At 40.9% G+C, this 19350-nt stretch overlaps 1 protein-coding gene across 6 annotated transcripts in view; it reads right to left on the reverse strand.

The window, feature by feature from the left end:
* LOC126651265 (uncharacterized) overlaps positions 1 to 18697 on the reverse strand; it is a 48891-nt gene extending 30194 nt beyond the window's left edge. For 4 of the 6 annotated variants that reach the window (XR_007631603.1, XM_050336979.1, XM_050336975.1 and 1 more), the window contains exon 1: positions 18598 to 18697. The gene's annotated coding sequence lies outside the window, so the exon portion shown is untranslated. Of the gene's footprint in view, positions 1 to 16657; positions 16779 to 18388; positions 18513 to 18597 lie in introns of those variants that run through there. The other 2 variants (XM_050336977.1, XM_050336976.1) reach the window with 2 other exon arrangements.
* Positions 18698 to 19350: the final 653 nt, after the last annotated feature.

Genomic DNA, 19350 nt, shown 5'->3' on the forward strand with positions numbered 1-19350 from the left:
ATGAAAGGTAGGTCCTGTTTGACTAACCTAATCTCCTGTGACAAGATGACCTGTTTGGTGGATGAGGTAAAGGCTCTGGATGCTGTGTGTGTACCTGGACTTTTGTCAAGTTTTTCACACCATTTCCCACAGCATTCTTCTGGAGAAACCAGCTGCTCATGGCTTGCACAGATGCACTGTTCACTGGGTAAAAACTAGATGGATGGCTGAGCTCAGAGAGTGGTGGTGAATGGAGATAAATCCAGCTGGTGGCTCATCACCAGTGCTGTTCCTAAAGGCTCAATATTGAGGCCAGTCCTGTTAAGTATCTTTATTGATGATCTGGATGAGAGGATCAAGAGTACCCTCAGCAAGTTCACAGACAATACCAAGTTGGGCAGGAGTGGTCTACATGAGGATTGGAAGGTTCTACGGAAGGATCTGGACAGGCTGGAACAATAGGTCAAGGCAAGTTGAATGAGGTACAATAAGCCTAAGTGCTGGATCCTGCACTTGGGTCAGGCCAGCCCCAGACAATGCTTCAGGTTTGGGGAAGAGCGACTGGAAAAGCTGCTTGGCATCCTGGCTTGTATCAGAAATACTGTGAACAGCAGGACTAAGGCGGTGATTGTCCCCCCGTATTCGGCACTGTTGAGGCCTCACCTCAAATACTGTGTTTAGTTTTGGGCCCCTCACTACAAGAAAGACACTGAGGTGCTGAAGTGTGTCCAGAGAAGGGCAACAGAGCTGGTGAAGGTTCTGGAGCACAAGTCTTATGAGAAGTGGCTGAGGGAGCTGGGGTTGATTAGTCTAGGTGGGGATATGGGACCTGAAAAGAGACCTTATCACTCTCTAAAACTACCTAAAATGAGGTTGCAGAGAGGTGGGGATGAGTCTTCTCCCAGGTAACAAGCAACAGGACAAAAGGAAGTGGTCTGAAGTTGCATCAGAGGAGGTTCAGATTGGATATTAGGAAAAATTTCTTCACAGACAGGGTTGTCAAATACTGGAATGGGCTGCCCAGGGAGAGTGTGAAGTCACCATACCTGATAGAGTTTAAAAGACCTGCAGATGTGGTGCTCAGACACATGGCTTAGCGGAGAACTTGGCAGTGTTAGGTTAATGGTTGAACGTGATAGTTGTAGAGTTTTTTTTAAACCTGAATGATTTCATGATTGATATTAATTATTTAAAATATTATAAGCATGTAATACAGATGGCAAATGAGAATTCAGTTACTGAAGTATTGGAAACATTTCTGACCTTTAAACAGACAAATATTGTAAGGGCAATTTCAAAATGCAGTATTTCCATTCATTTTTTCAACTGAAACACTGCAACCCATTTAACAGATATCATTTTACTACCACAAAAGTTGCTAGGAAATATTAATCCTTGACTGTAGAAGAATGCCTGCTAACTGGAACTGTTCAGGCCTGCATCACCAGGCCATGTAGGGCTCTACTTCATGACCACGGTAGCCCCAATGTAGAATGCAGTGCCAGGACTGATGGGGAATTTCTGTCAGCCCCCTTGTGACTCACTCCCAGAGCTCCCCTTGTGCCTTAGCTCTTCAGAGTAAGCTGTGTGCACCTCTGCTTCTTGGCTGTCCAAAAACTGATCAGGAAAATTGGTTGCTAATGCCCTGGGATTCTATGCACGTACCTACATCTCTCTATCCGTTTCTCCACACAGCTTGGAGACTCAGTCAGGGCTGAACTACAATCAGCAGGAGGAGCTAAAGAAGCAGCTGAAGCAAGGCCTTTAGACATTCAGAAAGTTTCTCATTTTGACTAGACCTCTGCTTTATAATGATTAGACCTTGAAACAACACTCTTAAACAACTGATCCATCAAAAAGGATTCCATATGTGTCTCTCTCATCCCCTTTTCATATTGATCTTTTATCTCTCATCTCTTTCATTTCAGCACTTGTATCTCTCTTCCCATGTAGCGTATCCAACCTTACGTTCATCGCTTTAATTTAAGCTTAGGCCAAGTCTATCTGGTACCTCTGCACATAACTCTGCCTAGCGGAAATGTATCCCATTCTTGGTTGTCCTTCTCATTATATCATTGTGAACATTATAAATAGTGTTATTCTGTTTCACAACAAGCACATATAATAATTTTAGGGCAAAGTAATAACTAACATCAAAGTTGCAGAAAGAATCATGTTAGGGGTTTATTTAGTATCTAGTTATAGCTTTGAAATATCGGAACACTAGGTACTGACAACATAAAAGAAAAGACATTATTCGATCTTGGCAACAAATTTGTCCTCTGTGGTACTGTCTCTATAAACTGTGTTCTCTACTAAAAAAAAAAGAAAAAAAAAATCTAAGCTTTATAGAATTGATATTCTAATTACAGTTTTTGTCATGTGAAATATCACAAAACTAAAAGGATATTGAGCATTAAACCATTTTCCAGGAAGACATCCACTTGTTAAATGTAGATTAGGATTCTATTTATACATTGTTTCATTTATAATCTTCTTTCCAATCTCATAAAGAAAAGCCTAACCCAACAAATGACCGAATGAACCTGAATTTGTTTTTTCCTCTAATGTTAAGCTGCAAGACCAGTATGAAGACCTGTTTTATAGAAAACCTTCTTTTAAAGGGTAGGTGGTAAGGAAACAGCTTGCAGACCTCTGCATGCTATAAAGCATCAAAACCTTAACCATGGAAAAACTATCTCATGACAGTAGTAAATTTAGTTCACCTGCTTATTATATTTAACAGCTCATCTTTAGGCCAAGATTTATTTTCTGCTGCTTGAGATTCTTTCTGAATTTCTGAGAGAAAGGGAAAAATGTAAAAGATGAATGCGAAAATTTTTTTACAACATTTTTGTCCTCCCTTCGGATAATTCAGTACAATATTTATCATATGTGGTTATTCTGGTTATTCTTTCAACATCAATGAAACACCTAGAATATTTTATCAATTTTATCCTAAGCCAACTTATTTTCTCAATAGCTAATTAGATTTCCAAAAATAAACATAGTAATAGGAAAAAGACCTACAGTGATTAACATTTATGGAAATATCTTATCGAAGGTCTGGTCTGTTTCTTCTACAGATCACACTGGTAAGAAAAAACTGCAAATTATGAGAAATTTATATCAATGGGTCTATGATCCTTTAAAACAAATAAATCAGTAATGCCTCTAAACATTAATCAATTCCCCAAACATATCTAAGTTCAAATATTTGAATTTTCAAAACCATTTAAATGAAAGGCATTGAATTATGGGCACTAGTATATATGAATATAGACAGATGTCTTATAATTTCACTTCCCTAATCAGCATGTTACTTAATAAAAGCAAAAGTCTTTGTAGTCAGCAGCTGGGAAATCAAATCTCATATGAAAAAGAAAAAACGAGACGAAAATAAGAAAGAGAGAAAAATAAAGGTATACTTGTTATTTATGAATTACCAAAATGTTTTCGAGGACTGTTTAATTTCCTTTCCTATTTTATCAGTTTAAAATATGAACTACCTATCTTAACAACTCTGCTAGCAAACAGAAGCATTATTAATTTATTATATTTTAACATTCCTAGGTGATTCAGAATATTACCAAGCTTGGTTGGTGAAAACTTGGCAAGACTTGAGATTTTTTATTTCCTCATGTTCAATTGGTGCCTCTTGTATAAGCAAGAGAAGAAAAATAGTATTAAAAAAATGCTGAAAAAAAAATTGTACTACTACCCTACAGAACAAAAACATCAAAACAACATATATACATAAATTGAAGTTTGAGTCTTCATTACAGAAATCAGTTTGAAAGAAACAAGTGCATTCAGAGACAAATAATCTTGGGCTCATCTTTTGCAAACATTTACACATGTGCTTAACTCTCTACTATGAATAACTCCTCCATGGAACTGCTCATAGTAGAGAAGTTTACCAGCTAAGTGCAATTTCCAGTTAATTATTTTCTACACAGACAAAAATTATAATTCCTCCACTAACCAGAAATCAATGACTAAATTTGAAGTTGTTCTCACTTCCCAGATATATTATTCTTTCTCTTCAAAGGAATGGTTCAACAATTCCACTTTTTGTTACAGAATATCCATAGGGGGAAAAAAAGAGAAAAAAAAAAGGCAGAATTGAAATGCAGCAACAGCTCTCAAAACAGGTGGTAATTTCAAGGACAGTGTGCTTCCTAAACATCTGGTTAGCATACATGCATGTAGCTCAACACACGTTTGTGCTACAAACATCATTTGTGCTACACACTGGTTTGAGGAGCCATGTTTTAAAGGTAGCAGTAACAAACAAGTATCCCATTTAAACTACACTTCATTTCAGAGTCCTGTTCTTTAAAACTGCTACAGAAGTGTTAAATATTTCTGGGGAAAATATTTCAGAGCCACAGGCTGATGCAAGGATGCAGAATGAGTTGAACATGTATCAGAAACAGTCTTCACATCATCCTTTGATGGCATTACAAATGTCCACTTGCTTTTTTCATGTAAGAATCTTCCACACATAGAATATTTATTCCACTGAGAGTATTGCCCACCTAGCAATCCAAAAATACTAATTTTTTTAAGGCCTGAAGTTTTTCACATTTGACTTTAATACCATGCAAGAACTATATTCTGAATTGTAACATTTTTTTCTTACATATTAGAAAATGAAAAGAATAAAAAGGAGTCTATTGGCCAACACAAAGTGATAGATGCATGTATTACCACAAAAATGTAAACTAGAAAGCAATAAAAAGCCATGGCCTTGCATGTACATGTACATGTTGGTGTTTTTCTTTTAAACAGAGCCTTAGTAATTTATCTACCTCTGACAGAGAAGACAGCTTAAGAAAAAAATAATTCATATTACATATTTTTTCATCACTGTGAGAGCAAGGAACTAAAATAGAAGAAGGCAGTAGCAACTCAGACTAAAAGAAACAGATCCAGCATTATCTTCTCAACCTATACCAAAAAACCTTTCTCTTCTTTGCAACATGTGCATGTTTTCAAACACGGTGATTACTATGGACTATTAATTATTACAGTCCATCCAAGCTGTCTGTGATTTATTCCCTATGCAATTTATTGTCCAGTTCATGGAATCAAAGGCAAATTTCCACAAAGCCCTTCACTCAACCAGACTGGATCAACTTACGTTTCTAAAGCATTGCATAATATGTAAATTTTACATATTAATTTTCCTGTTCTGTCAAAACCAACAGAATTATATGAGCAAATATTATCTTAATTTCATTTTAGACACCTTTACATGGTATGTGATTGCTTTCCTTTGTTGGGTGCGGTGTTTTCTCTTTTGTCCACTCCCACACAGATGACTCACAGGCACAATGCTATTGTGTTATTTTAATAAAATTATGTGTACTATCCATATATGTGCTAAGGGCCATGTGTTTGCTTCAACAAAAACAAGGTCAAAGGGGTGTGATAAAAACTTTGGGAAATAAAAGTGTTGAGAGTTGTGGAAACTCTTCATTCCTGTGGGAATCTGTTCTTGAGTGTTCAGCCCATTCCTGAGGAAGCTGTTTCCTGCACTAGTATTTTAACCTCATGGTGGAAATTTCTACTGAGCCCTTAAAAAACACCTTTATTAGACATAGCCTTTCTTCCAGCGTAGAAAACTGTTTAGGTACCTAAGAAGCTTGATAATTAATTATAAACCATTTTAATATTATTTTGGTGTGTCTGTGGTATCCTTTGTAGCTGAAAAAACTCATTATGAACTCTGACATACAGAAAACGAATGTTTTTTATTGTTGTTGTTTATGTTTGAGTTTGTTTGTTTTTAATAATAGCTACATGCTTTATAATGAACTATTTACCTCTGTTTTTGACAAGTAAAGTGCTGAAAAAAACCTGATATCACCAGTGTAGAAAAGACTCTGATAAATGGTAAAAGAAAGTCAGCCTAGATGCCTGAATATACAAATGTTTATTTGTATAAATTCGCAATGTTTTGTTTATACACAAACATTATACGTACATAAATATACCTAATGACCCTGCACCCCTTTGACAAAACTTGAAACTCTGAGAGATTACAAACTATCTGATTAAAACCAATTTGCTCTCATATTATAACAGCAGCTTACTGACCTAATAGGGATTAACCTCCAATTTTGTTAGACAGAAAGGTAAAAAGATACTCCTTGTTTCATAAAGTCTGTAGTATTTTTAAGACAGGCATAAATTATTTAGGCCTAATGATCATAAGGAACTGGAAAAGGATTGTGATAGCTACAATTATTTCTGATAAGTTGAAAAAGAAATGGTTTTCCACATCCAGGAACTTCTTGAGCCCTCTTCCCATCTGCCTGAAGTATTTTTGTAATCAACTGGCAAATTTCAACCAAAAAAAACAGTTCCAAATTATTAAGTTCCTAAAATACAAGTAAAGCAATGAAGAGGGAATGCTGCCCCACTGAGGAAAGTCTTCTCTGATTTCAATGCCACTGGAAATACACCAAAAAACATATAGAATGGAGACACTGTGAATGCCTCAACCACGCACAATAGCTCTCAAAAGAAAATCAAAGCATAGGACATAAACCTACTGGAAATGCAATTCCATACTATTGTTGCTCATGGCCTTCAGCATTTAAATTAATTTAGTTCAGGTGGATTTTTTTTCTCTTCTAGTTTTTGTATTTAATCAAAAACCAGTCAATCTCACATTAAGGGATTGTAAGGTACTGTATGTTTCAGCTGTTGTGGAACTGAAAGAAAACAATCAGCCTAGCTAAGGGAGGACAAAGAGCAATCTGATGCTAAGTTATTAATCTAGTTAACAAATTAATTGGCAACCTTCTGGGGAAAGTCTTCACTAGCATCTACCTGATGCCTAGAATTACTGATATCACCTGGTGTAATTAATTGAAGGTACTCTCTTAGAGCTGCTCACATAATGTACCTAACTATGACAATAAAAATTGTCCTATCAAGATTTAACAAGCTAAACAATAACTAAAAGAAGAAATATTTCCAATGATACTCCAAATACATTTAATGCATTTTTTCATCTGTCAGACTGGAATACGTCATCTTAAAAATGGAAAAGAGAATAAAAGAAAATAGATATTAAGCTTCAAGCAATGATAAAAATATCACCCAAAAAACCTATGTTTTAATGTATTTTGATATTGGCTCATTTTCATTTTTAAGGGACATTTTAAAAACTGTCTGAAGAAAGAGTGAAGAATATGATACATCAATGTCTTTATACATGTGTTTTGTCTGGCTTCTTTGTTGTAACACATTGTAGGAGCTGGAAAAAATATACAACTCTTGTAAAATTAATATTTACTCAAGAGAAAAATATTTCACTTGTTCTGGTTCACCCACTTCCATCTTTATGTTGTATTTCTAGCCAAGAATACTCTCCAGGAGTTCTTTGATCATCTGATGTAAGGGAGATGGAGAAGTAGACTGCAGGGAAGCAATTATTTCATCAATAGATCTTGCAACCACTTTCATAGTCAGCCCTGGTGTGGAAGTAGGCTCTTCAGGTTTGCTCTGCTGGAAGTTCTCATATATTTTTGAAATGTCTAGTCTAGTCACATCTCTTGTCTCTTCCAACTGTTCTTGAGCCGACCTCACACTTAGCTGCTTGCTTCCTTTTCTCAGAACCCTTCCTAATTCAACATCTCAATCTTGTTGCTTTGCTTTTGAAATCATTCTGCTTCTCTTCTTATAGCTTTCGCTGATGATTTTTCCCTTTCTTGAAATGCTTTTATTTGTATCAGAATCTGTATAGCTAAATTCAACACTATCTTTAATACAGTACCTATTTCCTCAGTTTTATCTTTTTAAATTTTGAAGATCCATCTATAACATACACACTCCATCCTTAACTTTCCTAACAACTTTTGTTTTTTCTAATGAGACAGAGAACTGCTAACATGAAAACTAGACCTGCAGTAACTTGACTTCTGAGGTGGCACTGGGTGCCAGACCATTACAATGTTTTTTTAGTGGTACCCGCAAATGATGTTGTTACTGGCAGTGTTACAACTGTACTTTCATGACTAATGTATTTTTTTCTGTTGACTTTTTCAGAGCAACTTCTCTGATTTTTGTGACCACTGTCTTCTTCTACAGATTTATTTTTTCCTCTCATCACCCTGAGATCAGGAGTTTGTTTTTTCATGACTTTTACTTCAGAGGATATCCTTACTTTCTGTGAACTTCAGAACACCCAATGAATTAATTTGGAGTATTTTTATTTATGTTCATGACAGGCTCATGTGGACTCTTTGACCTCTGGAGAGGATAATGTTGTTAACCGATGAGATTGATCTGGTGTTAAATCTTCCAATAAGGGCTAAATGCTCATATTTCTAGGATCAGTAACTGTAGCTTTTTTGATCTTCAGACTATCCCACTGTGATTCCCCACATATAGTCTCATGTTCCTTAATCATATTCAATGCTTCCATATAACTCAGTCCTAAGTACTCATGTTTTCTAGCAATTTTCTCTAACCATACACAGCCTGTAAATTCAAGCAGGAATGAGGTTGTGTATTTTGTATACAAAAACTGAAGCCAACCTTGCAAGGGCTACTCCATACCCCACTGGTGTTAACAAGACTGTTCTAAACATGTATCATGAATCACCAGCAATGGTTATTAGCATTTTATGTCAGGAGGCAGCTGAACAATTTCTGTCTTTGGGAGTACAAACTGAAAGTTGGACGGAAACTTCGAAGACAAAAAGGAAAATGAGAAAGAATAAAGCTCAACGCTTTCTCGATGAAAGCACGAAGAGCTTTCCACTTAAAAACCAAACCAAACCAAAACAAAACAAACACAACAACAACAACAACAAAAATAGCCGTGACCGTGGGCCCCTCCAAGCCGCAGTTCTGCCCCGGCACGGCACAGGGCGGGCCCCGCAGCGGTATCCCGACAGTGTTCCCCACACTCGTGGTCCCGCTGCACCAGGACGAGCCGACCCCGCTCCTGTGGAGCCGGCAGGACAAGGACGCGCTCCGTAACCGAGCAACGAGCTCCGGATGGGAGAGAGAGGGAGAGCCCGCTGCCACCTCTAGCGAGCGCTCTCTCCCGGCGGGGAGGGCCCAGCCGGGAACACGCCGCACTGGGAGACGGTGACGTGAAGTATTCTATGTGTGGGGTTGGTGAAAAATTCCTCCCTTACATGAGCTGAAACGTGTCAGCGTCATCCGGAGATTTCGTTAGGAACGTGTTCCTTCCATCTGACCCACGAGCTCCTCAAGGGTGCGGGATGGGTGAGGGGATTTGGACGGGTTTAGCCTCATTTCTCCCCCGTGCATAGCAACCCTTGCTCTGCTGTCAGGCTCTTCAAAGCTTTGCCGTGAAAACCAAACCTGTGAAAGGCGCTTCTGGGAACTTGTGCACCATGCACTGCAATCGCTTCCTGGGTGCAATTGCAGACACATTTTTCCTATCAAACTAATTTTCCTTATTGTCAAAGTGTCAGCTAGGAAATGAAAGCCCCACTCAGCTTTGTGTGGCTCGCTCATCATCATCAATAACGTTTCTGTTACTGAGATTTTATTTTCAATACTAGGTATTGTCTACAACAGGAGAGATTCTGTTTCAGAGTTCATAAACCAATGAGCTTTACAGTATTAAATGAGCAAAAAGTCCAAAACCAGCTCTTTGAGAAGAATCCGGGACCCATGTCTTGCAGTTTTATTAGCCAATCCTTCAGAGAACAGAGGTGTCAAACATATTTGACATATTTTAACAGCAGCTCTTTTCACATATGAAGTATGGACCGTAAGTGGATAAAAAAATTATATATGACCAATTCATGCCAAAAATCATCAAACTTCAGGAAAGAAATTAAAACATTTACATATAAATTTAAAAATAATGTGGAAAGTCCAGCTAAATCATAACTATGGCATAAACCTACAAGGTCACACTGATCAGATTCCCAAGAAGGCTGGTTGTCTAGAACACAAGCAAAGCAAAGCAGCTTATAGCAGTAAGGGGGAAAAAAGTAGTTTCTCGTATATATTCTGAATGCAAAACACTGGAATTTCCATGAATCTCTGGAGTGCAACAGTTCACAAAATTATGTTTGTAATCTACTTAAGTCTCCTATGGTGAGTAAAAATACAGTCTTTTTTCTTTTTGTCTTTCTTCAGTTTGGATCCTCAAACACCCATATGATAATAAGGAATTGTAGGGACTAACTACAGATATTGGATTCCAATATGGCACTGAAGTGATTAAAAAGCTCCACTGATCTAACAGGCAGATGCCTCCTATTATCCTCTACTTTATAGCTGTCAGATACAGCTTCATAGGTTTTGTTCTCCTGCCCAGTTGTATTCCCAGTTGAAGGGAGTAGCCAGTGTCTTTGTTGCAAATAATACATCTTACACTGGGCTAGCCAACAAAAAGATAGCCAACTTTTAGCTTAATAATGCAACTAAAAACATTGAATATGGAAAAAGTCATTAACCAGTCACAATACATCCCAATTACTAGCAGTTTTTCTTCTGATGATGACAAGGCAACTGATTAAAGTCCTGTAAGGCTCCCCAGGAAGCCTATCTATTTGATGCCTAATTTGCTTCTCCCTCTCTCTAGCAAGAATCCCAGAGTAGTTGGAGGAGCAGAAGGTAGAATATCAAGTAGTTGATCTGTGTTGAAGGGATTCCTGTTAGCAGTCCAGGCCATTAGAGCAGTTCAGAACAGGAATGAAGTGTTCAATTGCCTCAATGAAGATGAATCCTATTAGCAGTTTAATGCAGATGTAAGCCTAGAGAACAGATTCATTTCAAACTAGTTAAACAGTAAGTAAAGCTTCAATGATTTCGTTTACCTAGAACAGTTCCTCTCTGCAGGAGTCACAGTGGGAAGTGGAAGAGAAAGCCCTGCATGTGAAGAGGTATTTGCATCAGGAAGTTCCAGTAAGAAGCTGCTGAATGACAAGAAGGATTTGCATTAAAAAAAAAAAAAATGGAGGAAAGAAAAATACCTTAGACATGAATTTCCTGTTTAGGTTAATAGTTACCATAAAATAGAAAATATGTATATTGTTTGCTTGCAGAAGAGCAGGGGTAGGCTTCTGGAGGATGCAGTTAGGTTGTAAGAAAGGTTCAAGCCTTGATTCATATACATTTCCTGTGTTATAGCATTTAGGCTCTAGGTCTTGTAAGCAAAGGGAGTAAAGCACCTGAGGAGATCTGATGTCAAGTCCCAAATGCTGTATTTTAATTCTAGTAAGCCAGACAATTGTTTAGCAGTCATTCTAGGCGAAAGTGTTGCCAGCGTATCCTCTAGATCCCCAGACTGAGCTCCAGAGATGACAACTGCAGAGATTCTTGACTCTGATACACAGGAAAACTTATTCCCCTTTCCACAGGTATTCTTAGCATGTGCCTCTCCCTTAACGATCACAATAATGCTTATGGCCTGTAGGTGGTTTTTTTTATTAACATTAAGTATTTATTTAAACAGGCTAAGCCCTATCTCTGTAGATTGCAAAGTCTGAAATTTAATCAGTAGATGAATCCTTATACTTAACAAATGGATCTAGATTTGGAAAACCTTCTGCAAATTCAGTCCCTGGGTACACATTATTATTTTTCATAATTAGACCTCACCAGATCACTAAGCTTTCTAATGTCACATAAATTACATTATCTAAGTTATTAGTCTATTAATGTCTGGAAGGTTTTTTTCTCTTTAGGAATAAAAGCAATCATTAAAAAATAGTTCAACTAGTTGGAGAAATTAAAAAATGCAGTTTCTTTTGTCCTAAATTGGCTGAGTCCATGCCATGCAGGAGGTCCCACTCCCAGTGAACATCTCTGTCATGATCCAAGTTTATGCTGGAGTGAGACTGAGATGCCCATAAGTACTCCACAGCCTTTGGGAGGCACTTGTAACACACTCAGGAGGAGTTAATCATGTTTCTGATAGTCACCTTCATCTAGGCAATGAGGATTCGGGACAGCGTGGTGCATATAAAATATGTACACCCTGTCCAGAAAATGCCAGAAACAGTGTTTGGAAAGCCGCAGAGCAACTGTTTAAAGGAAAAAGGAAAGTAAGAGCATAACTAGTTTGCTAGCTCTGTGGCTCACATCTAGTTTGTCACTAAATGCTATGCCTCACCTGATATCCTTTTCTAGCTGGTTGTGAAACTCTTTGCAGTGTCATAGTCCAAAGGCTCCCCAGCCATGCTGGGGGTGCTGCATTCTCCCTTTTGCTGTGCTACAGGCAAAGCTATTCCAGTCTTCCTCAAAATGGCAGTACATACGCTCAAAACTATTCACCAAAGCAATAGTTCTAGAAAGGATAAGAGCATATTTACAAATACAGCTTCACCATGATGTCCAAATAGCATTATTCCATTTTAAAGACTGGGAGCTAGAACAAAGAGAGTTTGAATGACTGTCTAAAGTCCCCTAGTAGAACCAGCGGTAAATTTATAAATGAATCTGTGCTTCTGACTGCGAGTAAAGAGAAAATCAGAGGTAAGTATCCTCAGCCTACAGGCTACTACTGCTTACTCTTCAAGGGCATCAACATTTTTAATATTTCTTCCAGGTATATATAAAATGGCCATAAATACTTAGAGTAAATAAATTAATTATAAGCTAAAATACTGAATAGTGAATTATGGACTGGGAATGTAGCACAAAAAGTTCTCTGACAGTTACACTGTGGGGACAGTAATCTGTAGCAGAAAACCAAAGTAAATGACAGAGGAGATATCTTTTAAATCAGAGAGTGTCAATACTGAAAAGCTTTTTGTTAGTTGCATCCAGCTGAGCTGAAGGAAATACTTTTTTTTTTCTTCCCCAGTGATCAATCTATATTGAATCCCTTGTGCAGTAAGCAGCCATGGAAAGGTTTTGTGGAATTAGTATTATAAATCACACATCCAATCCCTTTGTGAGTGTTGAAAGCATTGTCATTCTTCTAATCACTATATCCTATGTTTGATCCATAACAAATACGCACACCCAGCTCTACTAATCTCCATTATGATTGTAAGATATCTGTATTTGCCAGTACAATACCAGCAGAAATAGTTAACATTTTTCTTGCTCCTATGATTTTGGGCTTTGCTTTTTTTTTCCTCTCCCCACTCAAACACATTGATATTTCCTTTATAATTCAAAATAGATATAAACAAAAAGGTGAAAATAAGATGGAGCCCTTTTAATTAAAACCATATTTATAATGAGATCATTACAATGAAAAAATCACTTGGTTATTTTGAGTGATCATAAGTCACAGATTTATTTTTAGTATGATGTGACTGTAATATTTCCAGGTATGTGCCATTTTATACAACCCAAAAGAAATTATATGAGTTACTTCTAGAAGCCCATCACACATAGCCATTAGTATAGGCACAAGGTCAGAGACACTCCTGGCTTTGAAGAAGGCTGTAAGCAATAAATGGAGAAATTACAGCTATATATGTACACAAAGACCTGCCAAAGTCTTTGCTGAGCTTGGGCCTTTACTTGCTTTAGTTTTAAAATCTGATCATATTTGATCATATCCGAGATACATCATATCTCTTCTCTCCATCGTCTTTCAGTTCACACAGCAAGTTTCCAGTTGGCCATTCCAGTCTAGCTGTTCTGTTCTCTTAGGACAACATCTTGAATGTTGATATATAGATGTAGTTGTGTATTTGTAGATCTCATAGATTTTGCAGCTGAAGACTCAGTGCTGGTGGACATAGAAATCCCATTTATTCACAAGAAAAATCTTCACATCTGATCAGTTTCTTCAGCAAAAAGAAATACCCTGCAAAGGGGGAATAGAGGTGTCTGCAGAGGTTGAAGTTCAAGCTACCTCTAAGAATAATGTAAAAAAAGATTTAAAGGGGTTTTGGCAATGGATGGATGGTGAAATGAATATTCATAGATCCTGAAAAAGGGAAACCGGTTTGTTCAATGGGCAATGGCAAAGTCACCTGATGAGCTATGAAATTGTTTGGATGGAAGAGAAGATCTCTCTCTTTAGGGGGAACTGAAGGAAAGGTCAGATGTTGAGTTCCCTTTCAGTCATTCCACCTTAAGTCAATACCTAAAATGGACTAAACCTGAAACCACAAGCACCACAGAAATACTTAGGCAGCTGTCTTGTTGACTGGGGAGGGATGGAGGAAGAGTGAATTAAGTTTGATTCCTTCCTTGTGTCAGTAGCTGCACAGGGAACTGAACCCAGATGATAGTAGAAGGGAAGCCACGTAGCGATCTTTATGACCTTCCTGAAGTCAGTCCCTTAAAACTGCTCAGCAGTTTTCAGATTCACCCTTGAAATGCTTGAAGCAGAAGCTTAGACCAGCTTCTGGGAGGACAAAACACTCTTCAAAATACTGAACAGCTCCTTCCCCTGAGAAATCCTAAAATGTTACCAAATCCAGACCTTCCTCTACTTTTCCGTAGTCATTAGTTAACTGTACTGTTTTAAGGGTCTTATGATTTTAGGGTGTAACCAGCTGATGGTCACATTTCAGTGTATAACTACCGAATGTGTTACGTTTGGTCTCTGGGCATCCTTTTCCAGGGTAAGCATAATTGTTGCTATACACAGGTTAGTGTACATCCTCAATAGAGTAAATGGCCAAAGTGTTTCTGTGTATGTGTGATGATACTCCCACACACTCCACAATTGCTCTCTGTCCAAGTTAATACAGCTCAAGAAAATGTGCAGTTAATGCAGCTTGAATTCATTTATGATCTAAGAACTGAAAGCTGGGTTAACGCTGTGGAACTGCTCCCTAGGGAGGAATTTAAATAAGCCAGTTTTTATTTTGTACATTTGATTCTTCAGAGCTGAAGTCAGCCAAGAAAACCACTTATGATGGATAGTGGTTTCTCCCAACGCTTTTCTGTAGAGAGAGATGTTACCGTAGAGATGCTACTGTAGAGACAGAGGCAGGGAAATGAACAGTTCTTTGCAGGTAAATGGGAACGTGGTAAACAAATTGAAAATATGTTGCTATGCGGTGAAGGATGGGTAGCATTCCTTCACTCCCCATCGCTCAAAATCAAGTCCACCTTCTGCATAAGAATATCAGTTTGCAGAAAAACTAAAGTAGTACACTAAGAAGAATATTCCTAAGAGTTAATCAGCTCTGAATCTCTTGTCTAATACTGTAATATTTGGTTTACATCAGTAAAATGGGTGCTCTCAAAGAGAAATCATCGCAGTTTTCAGAGAAGTATGACTCTTGGAGGGTGGAAATGCCTTTTATTCAAGCAGCAAATATAGTTGGCACAGGGTAGGTTGATTTTGGTCCTTAAAGTTACTTGGACATCTTTAACAAAGAAGTAATTCTAGAATTCATGCATAAGTGTCTCTTCTATGAAGCTTTGTTTCTTATAGCAGTATATTTAGGTTAACTGTACTCACTGTCATAGTTTGTTTTCTCTGCTTCCTACAAAAATCTGAAAAAAATATGCATCCTTAAACACCATTTTTACAATTTGGGTGAGATTCTGTAAAGTGAATGCCATTGAAGTGCATATGTTTATCTCTGTGCATAACTGAATTCCCATATCCTCTGATATATTTTTTCCATGCCATAGTACTGCAGCTACTTCAAAGCAAAACACCATTTAGAAAAAAACAAACCAACCAAAACTTTAAAAAATATATCAAGTAATTTAACAAGAACTGGCACACATTGAAATACACAACAGAAGTGTTTACATTTAGATTTCAGTAAATTATAACATAAACAAAACAAACTATAATTGAAATTATTATCTACATGGCTGCTCTTGAGTCAAATGAGAATTACCAAGTGCACTTATTTTTGCATAAAAGAAGTAAAACACACTTGGCCAATGACAGTCTGAAGTGTGGGCATTCTTGCCAGCTGAGGTTCTGCAACAGCGTGCATACACCTAACTATATTAAAAAAAATAAAGTCGTTGTATGCAATGGATAATGATTTACCTACTTAAGAATTCTTTCACTATACTATCAATAAAAAGAAACTGCCACAAAACAGAGGCTTCCTTACTCCTATGACTGCAACCATCAGATATCAACACTCATAATTTTTCATTTCATTATTTGTGCTCCTTTCTTCAACTGGTCTGCTACATGATTATTTTCAAGTGGGTGGGATATTATGTTTTATGTTGCTCGTGTCTTACGATATCAGTTCTGCAGAACGACTAGGAAATGAAAAGCAATGAATCGGACTGAAATAAAAAAAATAAAAAAATAAAAATCCGGCAATGTAACCTCACTAGTGCAACGAGCCACACAGTGTCTCCGGGACCTCATGGCCTCATACAGCGTCCATGGAGGGAGCACCGCCTTGAGAGTGACCCGCGAAAGCGCAGCAGGTCCGGTGCCCCCTGGAGCGCTGCCCGGCGCCCCGAGGGTGCGGTCCCGGCAGGACCGGGCCTTGGAGAGGCCACGCTCCACCGCGCTCCTGCCGGCGGCAGGGCGGCACTGCCTGGGGTCCCAAAGCCTCTGCTCTCGCCGACGGAGGCTGAGAAGGCTGGAAACCCAGGGCAGAAGACCCGACAGCGGGCAGGAAGGGCCCGGCGGGGAAGGGGTGCGACCCCCAGACCTTCCTGCCGTGGACGGGGCGGCGGGAGGGCACAGGAGTCCGCCCAGGAGAACCAGACGGGTCCTGGCGAGGAGAAAGTGTAGAAGGAAAAGGGGATGCCCTCGTCCTACCTCGGGTCGGTCGGGGAAAGGGAGTCGCTTGATCCTCACGGTTGGAGATAAGAAAAGTTAACGCATTAAAGCTCCGAAGCAAGTGGTGACCCCATGCAACGCCCTCATCTTTCCGGGCCCTGCTCCCGAGCGAGAGGAGGGTATAAGCTACCTTATCACATTGCACCTGCCAGTGAGCTCCGGGGTCAGGGACGCGGGAGCGACTGCCTGGCCGGGGGCTCCTCCAGGCAGTGGGAGCCCGGGCGTGTCGGGGGGGACCTCCACGGGCTCTTTTAAAAGAGAACTCAGAGACAGGAGCACAGAACCAGGGCGGCATTGCCTGTGTGAGGGAGGGAGGAACGGCAGGAGGGAGGGAGGATTGAAAACAGCCCCCCGATTCGGCCGTCATCTCGGAAGGAGAGGCTCTCCCGGCAATCACCGACCCCAGCTCCCGAAGCACCTGGCTCTGGCTCGTTCCCAGCCCGTTAGTGTTTGCCTGCTTGGATGATGGAGGACTTCGGGTTGGTAATAGAGATTTCCCACCGTCGGGAGGAGTGGATGAGTAAGTAAAGTACGAGGGTGGGAGTAGCTAACGGGGTCCCACGGTGTTTGAGGCGACCCGCTGCAGCCGGATACAAAGAGAAGGCTGTACAGTGAAGAAGAGCAGGGAAGGCACCCAGATGCGGAGATAACCTCTCAGTTGCTTCCGAGCTAGACGTCTGGCCCACACAAGCACTGCCGAGAGATTCCCGTCCAGGAGACCATGACGTTTGGGCAAAATAGAGTAAGACCCTGCAAGTTACACTGAAGGGCCGGCAGGCTCTGTTCCTGCCAGGGGGAAAGAATCACTTACAGAGAACGAACAGAAACAGCGCTCCACAGTTAAAATTAAAGCTCCCGCGGGTTGCATCGGCCGCCCGCCCCACGCGTGGGAGGGTATCGGCGGGCGGCGCTCCCGGGCAGCGCTGGGCAAGGGGCGCCGACGAGCTACTGTGCCGTGGCGGCTCCTCGCGTGGGCAGCGCCGTGCCGATGCCAGCTCCGGGGCCCGCGGCGCTGCCGGAGGGCCCTTCCAAAGGGCAGGGCCCCTCGGTCCGGCCCGACAGCGATACGCTTCCCAAAAAGCAGGCGCTTGCGGAGTGATCTTCGTGGGGCCCAGCTTTTCCTGACAGCGCTGGTAACACGGGTTCCCCTGGATGTCCTGCCCCCGCTCCCCACAGCCCCGCTCCACACACAGAGACTTTCTGTATTTTTTAGGTCAGGTTTGCACCCTTGGCAGCGCACACAGGTGAAGCCAGTAGATGAGACCCTGCACCCGTTTAGCCAGGGAAAGCACAGCTCACCTCAGCCTGCGCTTTTCTTCAGGATACCGTAACAGAAAAAACAAACAAACAAACAAACAAACAAGCCTCCCACAACAACAACAAAGAAACAAACCAAAACAAAAAACCGAACAAAACAACCAAACAAAACAGTGTACAGCGTGGTCAAAAACTGGTGCTACTCACTCTAACCAGAGTTGGGAAAAAGCTCTGAGTTAATAGGGCCAGGGCTACTGTCTTGACTTCTGAAAAACACATAAGCAGCTAAGTGCTCCTGGAGAGCTCCTGCTTACTAGACCGCGTCCAGCATCCTAGGAGAGTGCTTCGCTTCTGCTGAGCCTGCTACAAAGGGTACTGATAAATCGCACTGGACTCGCGGAGCATCCTACATAGGGTTTCGCAGAGACTCAAGCGCAGGGCAAGGACAATTACCGAAATACCCTTTTCCAGTGGCTATGGGCAGAGCCGTCATGACACTCTTCTTCACTCAAGGAAGGCGTTTCTCCACCAGGATTGCAACACAGCAACCGGAGCTGAAGGGTATTTCCAGCAGCGGCTGGCTCTGACTCGGAATTGCTGATTGTACACCAAGTCGAGAGGCTCTAAGCAGATTACAGAGGGGAGCCTAACTACGCTCTCACCTCTGGGAGCAACCTCAGGAGCGAGTTGAGCCCGCAGCCGGACAACAGGAGGCGCTGAGGCTTTGCACAACCCCCGGTTCCCCTTCCCTCCCGAGCAACGGGCATCCCAGCGAGGGCGGCCCTGGGGGAGGCCGTCCCGGAGAGCGGTTTTGCCGGGCGCCACGTCTGCTCCGCCCGGCGAAACGCCTCCGCGGTTTGTAGCAGCATCCGATAAGCTTCACCAGCTTCGTGCCTACCCTTTTTTCCAGGTACGAAGTGACCCAGCATAGGCTGCCCGACGTCCCACCGGGTGTTGCTCCCGCGGGGCTGGGCTCCGGGAAGGGGCACAGCACCGCCCCGAGGTCACCCAGCGGAGGGGGTGGGGGGGTGTGCCACCACTGGGGTCGCTGGGGCAGCTGCACCCCTGCCAGCCTTCCCGCTTGCGTCTGTGCCGCTGGGGGCGGTCCGTACCCCACAGACCTCAAGTTCTGAAACGAATAAGCCACTAAAGAAGTGGCTCTGTTTTCAGACATATACACCGCTTCCACTACGTAAAGGGGGGGTGGGGGTGTGCATACATGAAGACGGCAATTTTAATATCTCTTAAGTATTCCACTGGGTTTTGTCCCAATTTCCATGAGTGTAGTTTGACCATTTGAGAAAGCAGAGGTTTAATCCAGTGTTTTTATATATTTTATTTCCTTCAAGACACATTTTCATCCATTGTTCTCCTCTGCTGATTCCAGAGTTGTGTTTATTTCGAGGATTTAATTC

This window comes from Myiozetetes cayanensis, unplaced genomic scaffold (genome assembly GCF_022539395.1).
Source record: "Myiozetetes cayanensis isolate MyiCay16 unplaced genomic scaffold, myiCay2020 scf6-25, whole genome shotgun sequence".
Lineage (NCBI taxonomy): Eukaryota > Metazoa > Chordata > Aves > Passeriformes > Tyrannidae > Myiozetetes > Myiozetetes cayanensis.